General features: G+C 44.2%; 1 protein-coding gene across 2 annotated transcripts in view; it reads right to left on the reverse strand.

Annotated features, from left to right (window-relative positions):
* Window positions 1-20,399, reverse strand: part of CAB39L (calcium binding protein 39 like) — a 166,894-nt gene that overhangs the window by 34,205 nt on the left and 112,290 nt on the right. The gene's annotated exons all lie outside the window — the stretch shown is intronic.

Raw genomic sequence — 20,399 nt, forward strand, 5'->3', positions numbered from 1 at the left:
GAGAACATTCAGAACATTTAATAACGCAACTAAAACATAGTAGAGCTGATTTAAAGCAGATGTCCACAAATAGTTACAATTATATCATGGGCATCCCCGCTGCCAACACTCTAACATGGCAACTGCTGTTTCTATTTTTATTCCTTTAATTGTAAAATATATTTTTTTCAAGAAGATGAACTGGAGTCACATGACCACAGAAATCTCCTTGGCCTTCCTCCTCCCTGCATCAGAATAGCTTCATGTTTGTAGTCAATGACACACCTTGCGGTGCTGAATGCGAGGCGGCATGTCAGACTGCCAGAATGCTGTCCCTGGTCCACAAGTCTGGGACTGGAGGAGACTAGTTGCAGTTCCTTGACTTTGTGTGCTTGATTGACAATGGCATCCTGTCAATCTTACTCACTGGCATCCAAGCCCCAAATGAATGGGAAACTGGCTATCTGCATATTCAAATTTTCTTCCAGGGCTGCCCACTGCTCCATCCTTATGGACCAGTGGGAATCCTCCATACTGAAACCACAAGAACACGGACTGGATGCACCTATAGCTGAAGTGACACAGACTGTCAGCTGCAGTTGTGGCCAAAATGATTAGCCTCCCTCATGAATTTAGACAACAGTCTTCATTTTTCTATGAAAATGACAACAAGAGTTTGTTATTTTGGAAACAAATACACTATAAAAAAAAAAAACACAACAGTGTCCACTGAGTTAACATATATTTTATTGATGCACGGTATTGAAACAAGAAAGGGCTAAAATGAGACATCGAAAATTATTAGCCACATGGCCAATATTAGTCAAAAGTGTACCCTTTCTGAACCACAACTGACAACAATTTCTTAGAGTAGTGCTTTTCTAGGTTGACACAGGTCTTCTGAGGGATTTTGGCCCATTGCTCCATTGCAAACTGTTCTAGCTAGTCTAAAGGTGCGTACACACGTCGGATTTTTCCAAACGACCGGCCCTTTGTACGTCAAATTGGGCGTGTGTACAAATGGTCATTCAGCTCAGAATCAGAATCATTTATTTCGCCAAGTACAACGGGGGTTGTACCCGGAATTATTTTTGGCACGTACAGGGTCGGTTATGGTACAGTAATAAAGTACAGTGTAAGTTACATAAGTAGGCAAAAAAAAAACAAGCATAGCAGAGAAGGACTTAAGGGGGCAACCGAGTGCTATGTTGAGCGGAGCGTCCACATTCCGTTGCGGCACTCAACGGCTCTGCAGCATTTCAGATGCCCCGCAGTCTGTCCTTGGAAGAGGATAGTGCAGAAAGGAGAGAGCAGGATAGCGAGTAAGCAAGAGTGAGCAAATGAGGAAGGAAAGAATAGAGTAAAAAAGAGAGAGAGAGAGAGAGAGAGAGAGAGAGAGAGAGAGAGAGAGAGAGAGAGAGAGAGAGAGAGAGAGAGAGAGAGAGAGAGAGAGAGAGAGTCCAAGAATCCCCTGGGGGTTGCGGTGGTGGCTGGCTGCCTGGCTCAGTGGCTTGGATGACAGTTTTTGCTGGAAAGAGTCCCCAGTCCCCAGGCTTGCGGCCTAGTTGGCCCAAAGAGTCTAAAACATCCGGGGTAGTGGATGCAGGCATCCCTAATGAGCCTCTTGAAGTGGAGCAGGCATTCCCAAATGCCTGCTGAGCTGCAGGGCAGGAGAATAATGTGGGGCTAAGGCCCCAGGCCAGGGGTGCAGGATGCACCTAAGGCTGAGGGAAATTTGCCTTGCTGCTGTGAGCTGCGAGCAGGGGACTGTGATGCTGGCTGGTGGCTCACCTGATGCATTCATGGACGGGCTGAAGTGGGGGGGGGGGGTGGGCAGAGGTGGCTGGCCTACTATGGCCACAGCGATGGAGCAGCAGCAGCTTAGATCATCCCTCCCCTAGCCGCAGCGATGGAGCGGCTTGCAAGCAGAGTACCAGTGGCGTCGGCATCACAGTCTTTGTGTAAGGGATGCAGATGGTAGCGCTTTGGTCTACGGAGTACCTGCAGGTCCTGGTGGAAAAGTGGCCTCAGTAGCAGCTGGAGCAGTGGCGGCGATCAGCTTTCCCTAGCTGCGGTGATGGTGTGGCATGCGTGCAGCGTCATGGTGGTGACTACACTGCTCAGCAGTGGCAGGGATGTAGTTTCCGTGTCCCGGCGATCCAGGAGCGTGGATGGAGGACCGGGTTCTGCCGGCGGAGCTCCCGCGGATGACGGAGAAGAGGGTACTGTGGCTCGATCCCAGAAACATGTGGCTTCTCGGCCTCCATGGGCAGTGATGGTGCAGCAGCGGCTCAGTGGTCGGAGAGTGGGCCTGCAGCTCCTGGAACGCGGCGGTGCAATGGCCCACATGCAGCCCACGTGCTGCTGGAGGAGGTTGCCGGCAATGACTCAGCGGCCCCACAAGTGGAGGGAGCTCAGCGCTGTCCTTCCCAGGTAGGAGTAATTGAGGAGAAGTTAGATATTGATAGATTTGGAGAGAAAAGGCCGGAGCCCCGTATGGCCGTGGCTACCTATCCGGCGCCATCTTGATTGCCAGCTGATAATGCTGTTAATGCTGAACGACCGTTTGTACACACGCCCAATTTGACGTCCAAACGACCAGTTGTTTGGAAAAATTTCAAGTGTGTATGTACCTTAAATTGCATGGTTTCCAAGCATGAACATACACTTTGAACTATTGGCTTAATTTCAATGTATGCTTTGAGTCATTGTCATCTCCATTTTCCTCTCCAGAGTTCTAGAAATCTTGCGTTTATGTCCAGGTTTGTTTCTTACAGAATTGGTCTCCTTGCACATGGCAATTAAGCAACCTACAACAGTTCCAGTTCACCGTGAATCGCTTGGAAACTTTCTGCCTCATCATGAGTCTCTACTACCGTATCTTCTTTTTGAGCTCCAGACTGTTTTCCTTTGTCTTTGGCATGGTAACAGTAGTCCTTCTCATGTGTTCAGGTGTCCTTATTCTTGGAAGTCAAATGTCTGCAGAGGTGTGGTTTCAAAGCGGATTTGTTAATTACTGTAGGTGTGTTTAAAAAAGCAAACAATCACATGGGGCTAATATTTTTAACCACCCCATTTTTACTTTATTCGCTAAAAAACAAGCCTAAAAATGTATTTTATATATTAAAAAAAAATAAAAATACCAAAAGCTACTAAATAGCACTGGTGAATGTTTGATTATATCAAGTTTCATCAACGCTGCAAACATTGGGGAGAATATAGGAAAATGTCCCATAATTCCTGGAGGGGCTAATCATTTTGGCCTCAACTGTAGGATTATCAGGTCCAGGTCAGTCAAAATCCAGTTCTTAAGGCCTGAGGTCTTTACTTGCTTTTGGCACAGCTCAAATTAATAGATGGGGCAGAATAAGGGAAGGAGTGGGTCATCAAGTAGAACACATTTCTCCATCCACTGGCATGGCCCTTGAGGACTATATTTTGACACCTGTGATATAGACTTAGACTTTGCCGCTGCGCACATTATTCCTTCCTCCATAACCAAACTATAACAACCTTTATATAACACTATCACCAATCCATTACCAAGCCATAACTGCCCTAACATAAAGCACTATTACCCTGCAATAACATTTTAAGAAACCGATCATATCACCTTCCATGTCCTTGGTGTAAATATTCCTCTTTTTAAATCTCAGCAGATTGTACAGGCTCCCAGCAGCACCGAGAGAAAGGCTAAATTCCTCAGCTTTCTTAGTAGTACTGTGTCATGTAGAATATAACAGCTGTCACTTGACAAAGTCTCACAAATTAAGTCCGGGAATGACCTACTTCCATCCATACTGCCGGGTGTTTCACAATGTGGTAAGATAGGAGAGCCAAATGCAGAGAGGGTAGGAAGATCACATAGAACCAGTACCTGTGGAGGTCTTGAAACAGCATGAAGGAACAGTTGAAGGAGATGGACTTGGCTTACAAATGTGAATTGGCCAGCTCACAAAGAAGAAGCAGAAAAAAATGGAGTTGTGTGTGACCCACAGGAAGGGCACATGGGCTCTATAAAATAAGGCTTAACATTTAAAGTTAATTTAAATGTTCAAAATATGACAACAATGTTGTGTAGACCCTAGGTTCTCAACGTGTGGTACGCGTACCCCAGGGGGTACTTCTGATGGTTCCAGGGGGTACTCAGGCTTCATATACTTAACCAAAAATAACATATTTAGAGTTTTAGAAAATGATAAGCCTTATTTAAACAACACCAAATTAGTATTTTAGCTAATTAAAAGCAATAGTAAATGCTTGGAAATTGTTTAGAACCAATTATGTACTATGATTACAAATGTATTTGTAAAGGGGTACGTGTGATTATGTTTACAATGCTAAGGGGTACTTGGTGAGTTCAGGGTTTTAAAAGGGCTACATCCCAATAAAATGTTGAGAAACACTGGTGTAGATGACCTGGCATTAGTGTAGGTTCACACTGCTAGCTTCAACACAGTTCCTGGTTTGGTAGTCATGTGCAGTATAATGCCAGCAACGTTTCTCATCCTCAATATTGTTACAATAATTATTACTATGTACAGTATGTATATAGCGCTAACATCCTACATAGAACATTATAGCCCAAAATTATAACCTCAGAAGACCACACAATCTCATCCCTACCATAGTCATACATTACTATCATATTCTAAGGCCAATTGGAGGGGGTGGTGGAAGTGAGGACCAATCAATATACTATTATGTGTTTGGGATGTGGGAAAACACCCATTGGAAAATACACTAAATATTCCAAACAGAAGGTCAAGGATAACATCAAGACATCAGACTTGTAAGATAGGCAAGATGAGACTACAAATTATAGAGAGAAATATCAGGGAATGGAGTAGAAGAAAACGTGGCATGGACAGTAACCTAAATAATGTTTTGCCAAGACAAAGAACAGTTATATCGTGCTTTTCTCCTGGTGGACTCAATGCCCCAAAGCTGTAGCCACTAGGGTGTGCTCTATAGACAGTAGCAATGTAAGGAAGTCTTCCCCAAGGTCTTCTCACTGAACAGGCCCTGGGTTACTGAACAAGAATTGCTGGGATGCTATTTCAGAGGCAGTGCCCTTCACCAGTACACTATCCAGCCACTGCCGTTTAACTTAAAGGACACCCGAGGCGAAAATAAACTAATGAAAGAAACAATTGTATCTATATTCCTTCTCCTAAAAATGACTTTTTAAGATATTCCAGTTTTATTTCATGTTTAAATCTACTTTTTAAGTTTTAACTGTTTTTGCTCAGTGACACATTCACTGAAGTATGCCAGAGCTAAAATCGATAAACTATTGATCCTTTTTATCACTTTCCTGCTTTTAGATGCCATTTTCTGCTAGGAAAGTGTTGAAATTTCTTATCAGTGAGGGCCACACTGTAGTCACTTCCTGTCTGAGTCAGGACTAAGTCAGCCACTTACATACCTGATATTTAACTATTTCAGGCAGAGAAAGAAAAAAAGGAACACAGTATAGATATTTGAGTGCTAGGCGCTACACGCATGTCTATTTCATCATGTCATATGTCACCTCGGGCATCCTTTATCGGCATGTTTTCAGACATGCATAACGAAGCAGCAGTGAGGAGGTGGATATTGCCAGAAGATAACTTTGTGCAAAAGAAGAAACTGCCACTCTGCTGCCTGCTGGCAGCCCTGTACATTGAGCTACGATTTTGCATCAAGTGAGTACCTTTATAAATGGAATTTCTCTGAAGCAGCTAAATATTAAAAGTTTGTGAGAAATCGCTTATTCCTCTTTACAGTGGCTTACAAAAGTATTCGGCCTCCTTGAAGTTTTCCACATTTTGTCACATTACTGCCCAGGGCTGTGGAGTCGGAGTCGTGGAGTCGGGGCAATTTTGGGTGCCTGGAGTCAGAGTCGGGAAAAAAATGCACAGACTCCGACTCCTAATTAATTTAAACTGTAATTAAGATAGAAAATATGATAAAATGTTCTATTTCTCAGATAACAGTCATCATAAATAATTTATACATACAGTAATAGCTGTGCTTAGTCCACAAAAATGAAATAAACCAATCAAAATTAGTTACTTGTGCAGTCCCCGTATTTTTAAAGTCAGATATACACATCTGATTGTGACTGTATATATGAGGTGTACACAGGAATCTCTTATATACTGTATATTCCTGCGTATAAGACTACTTTTTAAAATGAAAATTTAAAATTTTGAAAATTTTCTGAAAAGTTGGGGGTCGTCTTATACACCGGGTGTCATTGATGCGGGGTGATACGCCCTATCCTGTTACCGCCTCTCAGATCTCCCTGCTGAGGGAGCGCAATCTATTCTTCCATACCGCTCTGATTAACAGGTAGACAAGGAGAGCTGACCAGTCTACTTAGGGAGAGTTGACCAATGCAACAAGTCAATTGACTATATACTGTTATATACTGGGTAACACATACAGTACAGCACCAGTATCTGTTCATACACAGCACCAGTACATTATTTTTTTATTTTAATTTGGTGTGCATTGAAAGAGGGGTAGTCTTATACAGTGAGTATATCCCAAACTCTATATTTTAACTGGAAAAGTTGGGGGGTCGTCTTATACACCCAGTCGTCTTATACGCCGGAATATACGGTATGTTACGGCCAGAACCCGAAGTTTGGCCACTTCTAGTTCTGGCCGGCCAATGTGCGAAGTGGCCGCTGCGCTGCGGCCAATGTGAGAAATGGAATGATTCATGTAACATTAATGTATCTTCTGGCCGCAGCGCAGCGGCCAAATGTATCGCAACTTAGTTAATTGAATGAAATTAAGCCGGCGGCAATGAAACAGATGAAGCTGCCGGCTTTTTCTCTGCCTCTCTCTCCTCCCCCCCCCCCCCCCCCCCGCCTCTCTCTCCTTTTCTTATTATGGGCAGCACTTGTGTCCCCCTCCAGAGTCGTTCGTCTCGCCAGGAAAGCAGAGCGGGGAGGCTGCAGACATTGCTTCTGCCAGCACCCGCTCTGCAAGAACGGCAGGCTTCCCTGCTGCGATGAATGACTCTGGAGGGGACACGCGTGTCTCCGCCGGCTGCCCATAATAAGAGAAGGAGAGAGAGAGGCAGAGAAAAAGCCTGCGGCTTCATCTGCTACATTGCCGCCGGCTTAATTTCATTAAAATAACTAAGTTGCAATACATTTGGCCGCTGCGCTGGGGCCAGCAGATACATTATTGTTACATAATTCATTCCATTTCTCACATTGGCCGCAGCGCAGCGGCCACTTCGCACATTGGCCGGCCAGAACCCGAAGTGGCCGGCCAGAACTAGAAGTGGCCAAACTTCGGGTTCTGCCGTAACATATATACTAAATAACATCTATGCTGTAAGTATAAAGCCTGATGTGTAGCAGTGTCACTAATAGAGATGGTCAATGAGATGGAAATAATTCTGCGTTGATTCTGATTTATGCTGTCCACCTTCACCACCTGGATCTTCTGCTATGAGTCCCGGTAATTCAGCCAGTCAGTCTGTCCGGCCACATGCCGCTCCTACAGCCAGAAACATTCTGCACCTGCGCAATAGTGCTGCGCAGGTGTAGTATGCTCCCGGCGGCGGAGTGTGTGCATGCGCACTATCAGAGCCGGATTAAGGCTAAATGGGGCCCTAAGCAAAGTAACTGATTTGGGCCCCCCCATCATGTCGTAATAGAATCAGAAGATGCAGCTGCACAGCAATATGCCGCACACACCGGGCAGCCGAGCTACTGGTTGCTATGGGCAACAGCACGCTTTCCTCTGTGGGTGCACAATGCAGGGAATAGCAGCGGCAAAATGCAGAGTGAGAGATGAATGGCTGGGACATTTGCACTCAGGGGCTGGGGCACCCCTGTGAAGAGGGCGCCAGATATCACAGCAGCAGCACTTTCCCCCTGCATCTCCAGCCTGGCAATAGCAGAAAGCTCTGGACACCGCCAAACCGGAAGCCGTTCCCCAGACAGAATTACATAACCACCCCCACCACCGAACAACCGATTTCCTCCCAAACTAGACAGCCACCATGCAGCCTCCATCCCAGTGAATACGATAGTCCAGCAGAGAAGGCAGCCGCAGTGGGGGAGAATGACAGCACCAGATGAATCACATTCACCTATTGCGATCCAAGCAATAGAGGTCCCGTCATCCGGAGCCCATCTGTCTCCTCTAGAGTGCTGCAGCTCTGTTACTACTACTATTACTACTTCCTACTTCCTGTCTGATCTGAGAATCAGGAAGTTCAGAGCGAGCGGCTGCACTGTAGAAGAGACAGATGGGTTTCAGATGACGGGATCTCTATCGCTTGGATCATGGATAGGTGAGTGAGCGTTTGCCATCTGCTGCTATCATTCTTGCTGCAGCTGTGGTTCTCTGTGGGAAGGGAGGGTAGAGTGGGCAGCGGCAGAGCGCACAGTAGCAGGAGGGGGACCTAGGAGGAGAGCCTGGCTCTGAAGACAATCAGCAGCGCACGGCATCATTTGACAAGACAAGACAAATAACATTTATATCGCGCTTTTCTCCTGGTGGACTCAAAGCGCCAGAGCTGCAGCCACTAGGACGCGCCCTATAGGCAGTAGCAGTGTTAGAGAGACTTGCCTACGGTCTCCTACTGAATAGGTGCTGGCTTACTGAACAGGCAGAGCTGAGATTCAAACCCTGGTCTCCTGTGTCAGCGGCAGAGCCCTTAAAGGGACTCCAAGCAGTGCCTGTGGATATGCCTTTAAGCATACCCACAACTAATTCATTACATCCTCACACCTACCAGCATGATGTTTGTAATTATATCCCCCTGGGTTCCTTATATTTCATTGCATTGTGCTGAATCGAGCTGCCAACTTTGGAGAAAAGTCGTCCTGTGGCCGTGATTTGGATTGCGAAAATATCGAAAAATAAAAGACATAGAGCAGCCGTTTGTATATCATTGGAAAGAGGAGAAAGAGAGCTTTAAAATGATATGCTTCTTTCCATAGTTACTGCACTGCTCAGAGTCCCTCTAACCATTATACCATCCAGCCACCTCTGACTTTGGAGAAAAGTCGTCCTGTGGCCGCGATTTCGATCGCGAAAATGTCGAAAACTAAAAGGCACAGAGCAGCCGTTTATATATCATTGGAAAGAGGAGAAAGAGAGCTTTAAAATGATATGAATCTTTCCATGGTTACTGCACTGCTCAGAGTCCCTTTAACCATTATACCATCAAGCCACCGCTGACTTTGGAGAAAAGTTGTCCTGTGGCCGTGATTTCGATCACGAAAACATCAAAAACTAAAAGGCATGGAGCAGCCGTTTGTATATCATTGGAAAGAGGAGAAATAGAGCTTTAAAATGATATGCTTCTTTCCATAGTTACTGCACTGCTCAGAGTCCCTTTAACCATTATACCATCAAGCCACCGCTGACTTTGGAGAAAAGTCGTCCTGTGGCTGCAATTTCGATCGCGAAAATATCAAAAACTAAAAGGCATAGAGCAGCTGTTTATATATCATTGGAAAGAGGAGAAAGAGAGCTTTAAAATGATATGAATCTTTCCATAGTTACTGCACTGCTCAGAGTCCCTTTAACCATTATACCATCAAGCCACCGCTGACTTTAGAGAAAAGTCGTCCTGTGGCCGCGATTTCGATTGCGAAAATATCGAAAAATAAAAGGCATAGAGCAGCCGTTTATATATCATTGGAAAGAGGAGAAAGAGAGCTTTAAAATGATATGCATCTTTCCATAGTTACTGCACTGCTCAGAGTCCCTTTAACCATTATACCTTCCAGCCACCGCTGACAGGATGGCAAGGGCTGGTTTATGTGCTGATGGGGCCCCTTTGACTCTGAATGGGGCCCCAAGCGACTGCTTTTGTTGCCTGGTCGGTAATCCGGCCCTGCGCACTATGCCAGACTGGCTCAAGTACCTGGACTCACAGCAGAAGATCCAGGTGGCGGAGGAGGACAGCGAGGGACTGTTTAGCCTGAAGAGGGCTGGAGGAAGCCCCAGGTATGTATAAAACTTTAATTTCATCTGTCTCAGGTTTACTTTGTTACACAGTAGTACTATACTCTACATATGCACTCTCCACAGAGCTGCAGGGAATCAACTGAGAATGTTGTGCACATTGAACACAGAGGTGTTATCTGTCACCCATAAACCTGGTTCAGATTGTGCATGAGGAATGTGTAATAGAGGAAGAATCCCCTTATTCCCCTGCAGAGTACCTGCACATCATTCTTACATGTACCCACACTTACATTGCCTAGGGCCTGATAGATGTTCTTTGTTCCAGTCTGTACCTTTTATAAGTACTCTTACCAAGGACTAGCTTTAGTCTATGACTAAAGGGAATAAATATGGCAGTCTCCATATCCTTCTCACTTCAGTTGTCTTTTAAAATTCCTAAGCGTTGGCAGTTAAGAGACGAATTTCATGTTACATACTTTGAATCAACAAGATTGTAATATGCAAATTAGAGGAGTAGGAGTCGGAGGAATCCTAAACTGAGGAGTCGGAGGATTTTTGTTCCGACTCCACAGCCCAAACATGAATCAATTTTATTGGAATTCCACGTGAAAGACCAATACAAAGTGCTGTACACGTGAGAAGTGGAACAAAAATCATACATGATTCCAAACATACTTTACAAATAAATAACTGCAAAGTGGGGTGTGCGTAATTATTCAGCCCCCTGAGTCAATACTTTGTAGAACCACCTGCAATTACAGCTGCCAGTCTTTTAAGATATGTCTCTACCAGCTTTGCACATCTAGAGACTGAAATCCTTGCCCATTCTTCTCTGCAAAACAGCTCCAGCTCAGTCAGATTAGATGGACAGCGTTTGTGAACAGCAGTTTTCAGATCTTGCCACAGATTTTCGATTGGATTTAGATCTGGACTTTGACTGGGCCATTCTAACACATGGATATATTTTGTTTTAAACCATTCCATTGTTGCTCTGGCTTTATGTTTAGGGTCATTGTCCTGCTAGAAGGTGAACCTCCGCCCCAATCTCCAGTCTTTTGCAGATTCCAAGAGGTTTTCTTCCAAGATTGCCCTGTATTTGGCTCTATCCATCTTCCCATCAACTCTAACCAGCTTCCCTGTCCCTGCTGAAGAGAAGCACCCCAGAGCATGATGCTGCCACCACCATATTTGACAGTGGGGATGGTGTGTTTAGAGTGATGTGCAGTGTTAGTTTTTCGCCACACATGGGGCTTGATTCACAAAGCGGTGCTAACTTAGCACACCTGTGAAAACCCCCTTAGCACGTCTAAACAAGCTTTTCGCGCAAAAACTTTATGCGCGCAAAACTTTATGCGCGTACTGCACGGAGCGCAGAGCTCTCCGCGCGAAGTGCCCATTAAAGCCTATGGGATTTAGCGCGCGTAAAACTTTGCGCGCGCAAAGTTAGCGCGCGATCTGATTGAGAACTCCGGTCCTAATCTACTTAGCACCCTGGTTAGCGCGTCTAAAGACTTTAGACGTGCTAAGTAGGTTAGCACCGCTTTGTGAATCAAGCCCCTAGTGTTTTGCATTTTGGCCTAAAAGTTCCATTTTGGTCTCATCTGACCAGAGCACCTTCTTCCACATTTTTGCTGTGTCTCCCACATGGCTTGTGGCAAACTGCAAACAGGACTTCTTATGCTTTTCTGTTAGCAATGCCTTTCTTCTTGCCACTCTTCCATAAAGGCCAACTTTGTGCAGTGCACGACTAATAGTTGTCCTATGGACAGATTCCCCCACCTGAGCTGTAGATCTCTGCAGCTCGTGCAGAGTCACCATGGGCCTCTTGACTGCATTTCTGATCATCGCTTTCCTTGTTCGGCCTGTGAGTTTAGGTGGACGGCCTTGTCTTGGTAGGTTTACAGTTGTGCCATACTCCTTCCATTTCTCAATGATCGCTTGAACAGCGCTCCGTGGGATGTTCAAGGCTTTGGAAATCTTTTTGTAGCCTAAGCCTGCTTTAAATTTCTCAATAACTTTATCCCTGACCTGTCTGGTGTGTTCTTTGGACTTCATGGTGTTGTCGCTCCCAATATTCTCTTAGACAACCTCTGAGGCCATCACAGAGCAGCTGTATTTGTACTGACATTAGATTACACGCAGGTGCACTCTAATTAGTCATTAGCACTCATCAGGCAATGTCTATGGGCAACTGACTGCACTCAGACCAAAGGGGGCTGAATAATTACGCACACCCCACTTTGCAGTTATTGATTTGTAAAAAATGTTCGGAATCATGTATGACTTTCACTCCACTTCTCACGTGTACACCACTTTGTATTGGTCTTTCACGTGGAATTCCAATAAAATTGATTCATGTTTGTGGCAGTAATGTGACAAAATGTGGAAAACTTCAAGGGGGCCGAATACTTTTGCAAGCCACTGTATGTACAATGACATTTCTGGGAAGGCAAACAGGCTTTACATCAGAGAGTTTGATACTGCATGGGCTTGCATGAGATACACTACAGGCCCTAAATATGAACTTAATCCCTGGTTGATGTCTTCTTCCATGTTTTGTTGTTTTCTCTTTTGTTCATGCTTCTGGCATTCCATATGGAAATAAATATATCTTACTTTGCAAACATTTCATTTGCTCATCTTTGTGACATGGTTGCCTGGCAACCTAGAATAATAGCCAGACCGTGCGCCACATTACCGGCTATACATAGCTCCCCTCTGCTCCACAAGACTTAGTCACAGTAGGAGCTTTTGTGCAAGGCTTCCTAGCTCAACATTAATATACCAAAACATTTGTAAGCAGTTATAACCCACACTGGTATTAAAGAGACCAGAACATATTAAAGAGGGACTGTATTGAACATAATATAATGAATACAACCGCTTAATTTTTTTTTCAATATTAAATTAGACATGTTTGGCCCTTGTAAAACCTTTCCTCACTATGATTTAAATTCAGAAATTAATCACAGAGGGCGACAATCTTTATCCCTGTCAGGTGCATCTCTGCAGAATGTTCGTTTACTGTGAGTTCCGAAGCCAGTACAACATATACCTGGTCTCCCAGAATGCCCTGGGAGGAGAATTCCATACAGCTAAACAGCCTAGGCTCAGCATCACTGGGAGGTTGAGGTTACATACCAATATAAAGTTACAGTAAGTGTGTCTGATGCTGAAACCAGGTAAATTAACATAAAAGTGGGTATCCTGAATAATTTTCTGCATTCTACATTATGCCACTATGGCGACTACCTATTTTTGTGTATTAATGCAGAATTTAGGGGACAAGCAGTCCACTCTAGGAGCCAGTATGCACTGTCAAAGCAGAACTACGGTCATTTATCGATTTTACATATACAGTACATACGGTGCATGTAAAAAAAAAAAAGATGAAAATAGTCCTATCAATGTACCTTATTACTGCAGTAAACTTATTTCTGTATAATTCTATCAAAACATAACAACTGAACTCGTTTCCAAAGGGAACGCATAGACAAAAAGGAGATACTCAAGATATGCCATATTTTCTGCGGTATAAGACGTGCTTTTTCTCCCAAAAAAATTGGGGAGAAAAGAACAACTTACCTTCGGTAACGTCTTTTCCGGAAGTCAAGAGGACAGCACCCCTGCTGAGACTTGTCTCCCTCCCTGACTGAGGACAGGAAGCTGAAAAATAAAAATTTGCATAGCAAATAGGCAGCAGCATAAGTAGGGAACAAGTACCTCCATCTTCAGTTATAAAAAAGACACGGACAACCATTGATGCTGAAAAAATGTAATTCTTTATTCCTTATAAACCCTCAAAAATAGGGTGGGTTGCAGGGGTGCTGTCCTCTTGACTTCCGGAAAAGACGTTACCGAAGGTAAGTTGTTCTTTCCCGGAGCGTCATTCGGACAGCACCCCTGCTGAGATGATAACCAAGATTATTCTCTTAGGGAGGGACTACAGCCTGTAATACTTTTCTCCCATAACTTAAATCTGTGCTAGCTAAAATATTCAGCCTATAATGCTTGACGAAGGTGTTGTGGTTGGACCAAGTCGCAGCTCTGCAGATCTGCTCAATAGTGGCCCCAGCCCTCTCTGCCCAAGATGCCGAGACTCCTCTAGTCGAGTGAGCTTTAATTGTGGAAGATAGCTGTTTATTTTGAGTCTTGTAAGCAGTAGCAATTGTCTGTTTTATCCATCTGGATAATGTTCCTCTGGAAGCTTTGTTCCCCTTGAATTTTCCCGAAAATAGAACGAATATTGCGTCAGACTTCCTCCACTGTTTTGTCATTTCCAAGTATTGAATGAGACATCTCTTTACATCCAAGCAGTGTAACCTTCTTTCTTTCTCATTAGCTGGGTCTTGACAGAATGAGGGTAAAAAGATATCTTGAGTTCTATGAAATTTGGATACTACCTTTGGTAAAAAAGTAATATCTGGACGTAACGTGATCCTATCATCCGATATTATGCAGTAAGGTTCTCTTATTGATAGTGCTTGAATTTCTCCTATTCTCCTAGCCGTAGTAATGGCAATAAGGAAGGCTGTTTTCAATGATAAATATTTTTCTGATATATTTTCAATCGGCTCAAAAGGAGTTTCACAAAGTCCTTGTAAAACTGTATTTAGGTCCCAAGATGGAATTCTAGGTCTTATCACCGGTCTCAGTCTCTTTAGTGCCTGAAAGAATCGAATAACAAACTCTTCTTGAGCTAGTTTTCTTTCTAGAAAAACACTCAATGCGGAAACTTGTACCTTAAGCGTACTTGCACTCAGACCTTTTTCGTAGCCACTTTGAAGAAATTCCAATACCGAAGATGATGAATTCACTTCCAATGATTTTTCCGCACACCATCTGTTAAACACTTTCCAGGCTTTGTTATAGATTTGCCGAGTGACCTTCTTCCTACTTTGAATTAAAGTTTCTGTGAGCCTATTGGAGAACCCTTTATCTTTCAAGATGCGCCATTCAGCCTCCATGCTGAGAGGTGAAGGAGTTTCAGGTTCGGGTGAAAAATTTTCCCCTGGTTCAATAGATCTGTTTGAAGTGGGAGAATGATCGGTTTCGATACTGCTATAGCTTGAAGTAATGTGAACCAAGGTCTCTTTAGCCATAGTGGAGCGATGAGAATTACTTCGGCTTGATCCTGAACGATCTTCTTCAGCACCTTTGGTAAAAGAGGTATGGGCGGAAAAGCGTACATCAGATGTGATCCCCAGTTTATTGAGAATGCATCCAGTTTCCAAGGATTGTCTTGCGGATATAGGGAACAAAACTTTAGACATTTCATATTCGTTCTCCTGGCAAATAGATCCACCTCCGGATGTTCCCATTGATCCACTATTTGCTGATAAACCCCATGATTGAGGGACCATTCGTTCTGGTCTAACTTTGAACGGCTCAAGGAATCTGCCAGGGAATTTGATGTGCCTTTCAGGTGGACTGCCGTCAAGGATTTGATATTGTTTTCTGCCCAAGAAACGATCCGAAAAGTCTGGGTCCATAAGGTCATACTCCTTGTTCCCCCTTGTCTGTTCAGATATGCTACTACACAGCTGTTGTCTGTTCTGACTGTTACATGTGTATTCCTGAGAGGAGTACTGAAGTGTTGTAATGCCTGATAAACTGCTTCCAGCTCTCTGCTGTTCGATGACTTCAAAGACATTGTCCTGGACCATTGACCCTGGGCTGGCAGGGAATCTAAGTGGGCTCCCCATCCCCAGGAACTGGCATCCGTCGTCAGCACTTTCTGAACCGGATAATTCCACATACGACCTTCTGTGATGTGTGATTGGTCCTGCCACCACATCAGGGAGACTTTCACATAGTGGGGTATCAATATCTTCTTGTCCAGCATTGACAACTTCTTGTTCCAAGCTTTTAGAATCCATATTTGCAGAATTCTCGTATGAAATTGGCTCCATTGTACTGCTGGAAAGCTGGCCGTTAAACGTCCTAGTAGAGACATAGCCTTTTTTAGAGAAATTGTCCTTGCTTTCTGAAAAGAAAAAATATAGTCTGTAATTGCAGATATTTTTCTAACAGGCAAAAAAGTCCTTTCCTCTCTAGTGGAAATAGTGAACCCTAAAAATTCCATGGACTGACTCGGTGTTAAAGAAGACTTTTCCCAGTTAACCAGCCACCCCAAATTTTGGAGGAATTCAAGGGCTATCTGACTTTGAGTAATTACAAATTCACGAGAAGGACCCCAAAACAAGAAATCGTCTAAATATCCAAGCACATTAATGGACCTTGATCTTAGGATGGCTAATACTTCAGCAATTACTTTAGTAAACAGCCATGGAGCTGAAGATATTCCGAAAGGTAAAACAGAAAACTGAAAGTGTCTTACCTTTCCTCCGATTGGAACTGCGAATCTCAGATACTGTTGGGATGAGAGATGAATTGGGATGTGCCAGTAAGCATCCTTGAGGTCTAAGGATGCCAGGAAACAGTCTTTCTGTAGGAGATGAATAACAGAGTGAATGTTGTCCATTCTGAACCTTCTGTATTTTATGCATTTGTTTAAGACCTTGAGATTTAGAATGAAGCGGAAGCTTCCCTGTGGTTTTTTTACTAGGAATACCGGTGAGTAACACCCTAAACCCCTTTGACATAATGGCACCTCTCTTACAACTCTCTTTTGTAATAAGGACATTATCTCCTGTTGAAGAAATATCTCTCGTTCTGGATCTACTGGGAGGGGGGTAACCAGAAATTTTAGTGGTGGGGGTTGATCGAATTCTATCCTGTATCCTTCTAGTATGATCTTTAGTAACCACTGATTTGTCATGTGAATCTGCCAGAACTCGAAAAAATGAGCCAGTCTCCCTCCCACCGGAATCCTGGCGTCATTGTTTGTCAGATCTACTAGGGGGAGCAAAATTGGTCTTGGACTTCTGTGGTCTATAGGGAGCCCATCTTTTCCTGTTTTGGGTCTGCTTAACTCCTGGGTCAGACCTGACGGGTCCTCGAAAGGACCGTCTAGGTTGATAGGGTCTTTTCTTATTTGGAAAGTTCTTTTTATTATCCGCGGTTCTATCCAGAGTCTCCTCGAGTTTAGAACCAAACAACAAGGCACCTTCACATGGTATACCACACAGTCTAGACTTGGATGCATTATCACCGTTCCACGTTTTCACCCATACTCCCCTTCTTGCTGAATTTACCAAAGCAGTAGTTCTTGCTGTTAATTTTACTGTATCATCGGCTGCGTCTGTAAGATAATTAGTTGCATTAAATAATTTAGGAAAGTAATTCAGGATATCATTCCTAGGCACTCCCATTGCAATCTTAGTCTGTACTTCTAGTAACCAGGATTTAAGAGACCGAGTCACAGCTGTAGAAGCTACTGCGGGCTTGAAAGTAAGCGAGGATGATTCCCATGCTCTGCGTAAAATATTGTCCAGTTTTTTATCAATGGGATCCCTAAGATTACCAAAATCTTCGAATAATAAGTCAGTTTTCCTTGACACTCTAGACAGAGAAGGATCTAATTTGGGCGGAGGACCCCAAAAAGCCTGATCCTCAGGACTAAAGGGATATTTCTTAGATAGAGACCTAGGCCAAAAAGCCCTCTTTTCAGGGTTACTCCATTCCTTCTTAATTAAATCTTTCAAGGAAGAATGGACCGGAATAACCTGAAATTGGGGATCCGCCAAACCAACATACATCTCATCTAACGGTGTCAAGGATTTTTGTTCATCTTTTATACCCATTGTTTCATACATTTCTGATAAAAGGCTTTTCATTAATTCTGGACAAAAGGCAAATCTTTGATGATTATCTGATTTAACTGCATCCTCTTCTGCAGAAATATCTTCTAATTCTGAAATTTCTCCTTCTGATAATTCAGAAGCTTCTGAATCCTCCTTATTTCTTTTCCTTTTTTGAACCAAAGGGGGTATTAAGGATACCGGGGACCCAGGTGGATCTATGGTATTAACAGAGGCCGTATTATCTGTATTCTCAGAAATCAGTGGGACATTTGCTGAGGACACTGCTGGAATAGAAGTAGAGGTAGAGGCTATAGCTGAATCTTTAATTTCTTTAATAGCTGATGCCATCTCAGCCCGCATCCAGCCCATAAATCCTTTCATCAACACAGGAGATTCATCCTTGACTACTTTCTCAGTACAGGCCTGACACAATTTTCTTGCTGAAGAGGCTACAAAACGAGTATTGCAGATAACACATTTTCTCTCATTCTTTGTATGTCTATCTTGACTGGTCTGATGAACACTCTTATCAGTCTTGTCCTTTTTTGTCTATAATATAAACAAACATAGACCTTTTTAGCCTATCTGTAACATAGCAAAAAAATATATCATGCATTAATACAGACAATCACCCACTTGACTGGTCTGAGGATTGAGTTTATCCAATTTATCAGCTTTGTCAGTTCTTTTGGGCTAAAGAAAAAATAAGAGACAAGACTGTAAGATACAATATTCCCTCTACACAGATATATGCTGGCTAAGTAAATACTTTCAATATTACTTGCCAGAGAGGGATCTAGGCCTGGCTCTGCAGACTGCAGAGAGAAAGAACCTGCAGCGTCCTCCATCGTCAAATTCAAAGAGCAGAATGACGAATGGATACATTTTGCTGTTTTAAATAGTAATTTGGTTACCTGATTTGCTTCAGGTGTATGATCTCCGCCGCCCCGGCCGCCTGATTGGCTTGTGCGCTGGTTGTCTGCACATTTCCGGGTGGTTACGTCATGCGGGACGCGTACGCATGACGACTTCCGGTTTCGAATACCGGAACTTCCTGTGTAGCGCGCCTGCGCCCATAAAGCCGCTGCCTCTTCAGGAGTAGCCTCCAACACGCTGCAGGACCCGCTATCGTTCACTGAACGATCTTTCTACAGGAGTCCTGACCCACGCCGCCCCAGCCGCCTGACTGGATAGCACCCAGAGGAGACTCTCCCATGCATCCTGACCGGGGACAGGAAACTGAACTGAAGATGGAGGTACTTGTTCCCTACTTATGCTGCTGCCTATTTGCTATGCAAATTTTTATTTTTCAGCTTCCTGTCCTCAGTCAGGGAGGGAGACAAGTCTCAGCAGGGGTGCTGTCCGAATGACGCTCCGGGAAAAGTCCCTGCATCTTACACAGCAAAGGCAGGGAATCCACCACCGCCCACCGATACGAACCGCCAACCTGTCACCACGTCGGCGATTCCATGCCTGTGTGTGCTTGCTCCCCCGCGTGCCTTGCTCTCTCCCCCGTGTCTCTGCTTCCCCTGTGCAAGTTTAGAAGAGATCGGGCAGCCGGCTTACATACCGCATGGCCGAGGGGATTGTAGACATCTGTCTCCTGTGCGTGGCTGGCTCTTCTCCCCTATTTGCCTCGCTCTCTCCCCATGTCTCGGCTCCCCCAGTACAAGTGTAAAAGAGATCGGGCAAGCCACATGGCTGCAAGAATTGTAGACATCTGCCTCCTGTGCATGGCTGGCTCTAGTGAAAGGCTTGTGCTAATCATGTCATCAGTATGAGCCTTTCATACTTCTTCAATCCCTGCAGCCATGCGGTATGTAAGCCGGCTGCCCAATCTCTTCTAAACTTGCACAGGGGAAGCAGAGACACGGGGAGAGAGTGGGCACACTTGGCTCCAGGGACCGAAGGTGACACAGGAGGACACATAAAAGGAACAGAGAAGGATACATAAAGGTCATGGGAGGACACATAAGGGGCACAGGAGGGCACGCAAGGGACACAGGAGGACACCATTTGGGGAGAACATGTACAAGACACTCCTGGAATATGGACGCACCAGGTTTAGTATACATATATATTTTTTACCTGGTTTTTGCCCTCTAAACCTAGGTGCGTCTTATATTCTGGAGCGTCTTATAAGGCAGAAAATAGGGTACTCAATTTGCTTGAGTCTTCATTAGCACCTATACATCACTTTTGTGGGTGCTATTGACCCAAGGAAGTGGGCAATGCCCACAAAATGCATTGTCTAACCCTATTTGTGTGCAATAAACCTTATGAACTTATTTTGAGCTGTACTGGCTAATTTATTTACAAGAGAGATAAACCAACCATCCCCTCTCCTTTTTAAACAGTTTTTAATTGTTTTATCAATTTTGGGTGCCTCCACCTACTAGTACAGGAATTGAGATAAAATCTCTCCAAATGGAATACAACACGCAGTAAAAACATGGAAGATTTTCTCACACTTTTCCACAGTGGCCAGCTGGCTAGTGGATTGGTAAGGCCCTGCCTTTGATGTGGGACTTAAAGCCTTTGAACAGAGTTCGAACCCCATCTCAAGCCAGTACGTAAAACAATAAGGAGTTTTCGGGCAAGGCTCCCTAATGATCCTGGTTGCCCGTGGAGTGCGCCCTAAGTGGCTGCAGCCCCGAATTCGCTTTGAGTCCGCAGGAGAAAAGCATGATATAAATGTTAAGTGTCTTGTTCCTAGTGTTAATGGAATAGAGAGGCTTCCAGAAGTAACTACAGGAGTTCATGGACTACAGAAGTATAATA

This window comes from Hyperolius riggenbachi, chromosome 2 (assembly GCF_040937935.1).
Source record: "Hyperolius riggenbachi isolate aHypRig1 chromosome 2, aHypRig1.pri, whole genome shotgun sequence".
Classification (NCBI taxonomy): Eukaryota; Metazoa; Chordata; class Amphibia; order Anura; family Hyperoliidae; genus Hyperolius; species Hyperolius riggenbachi.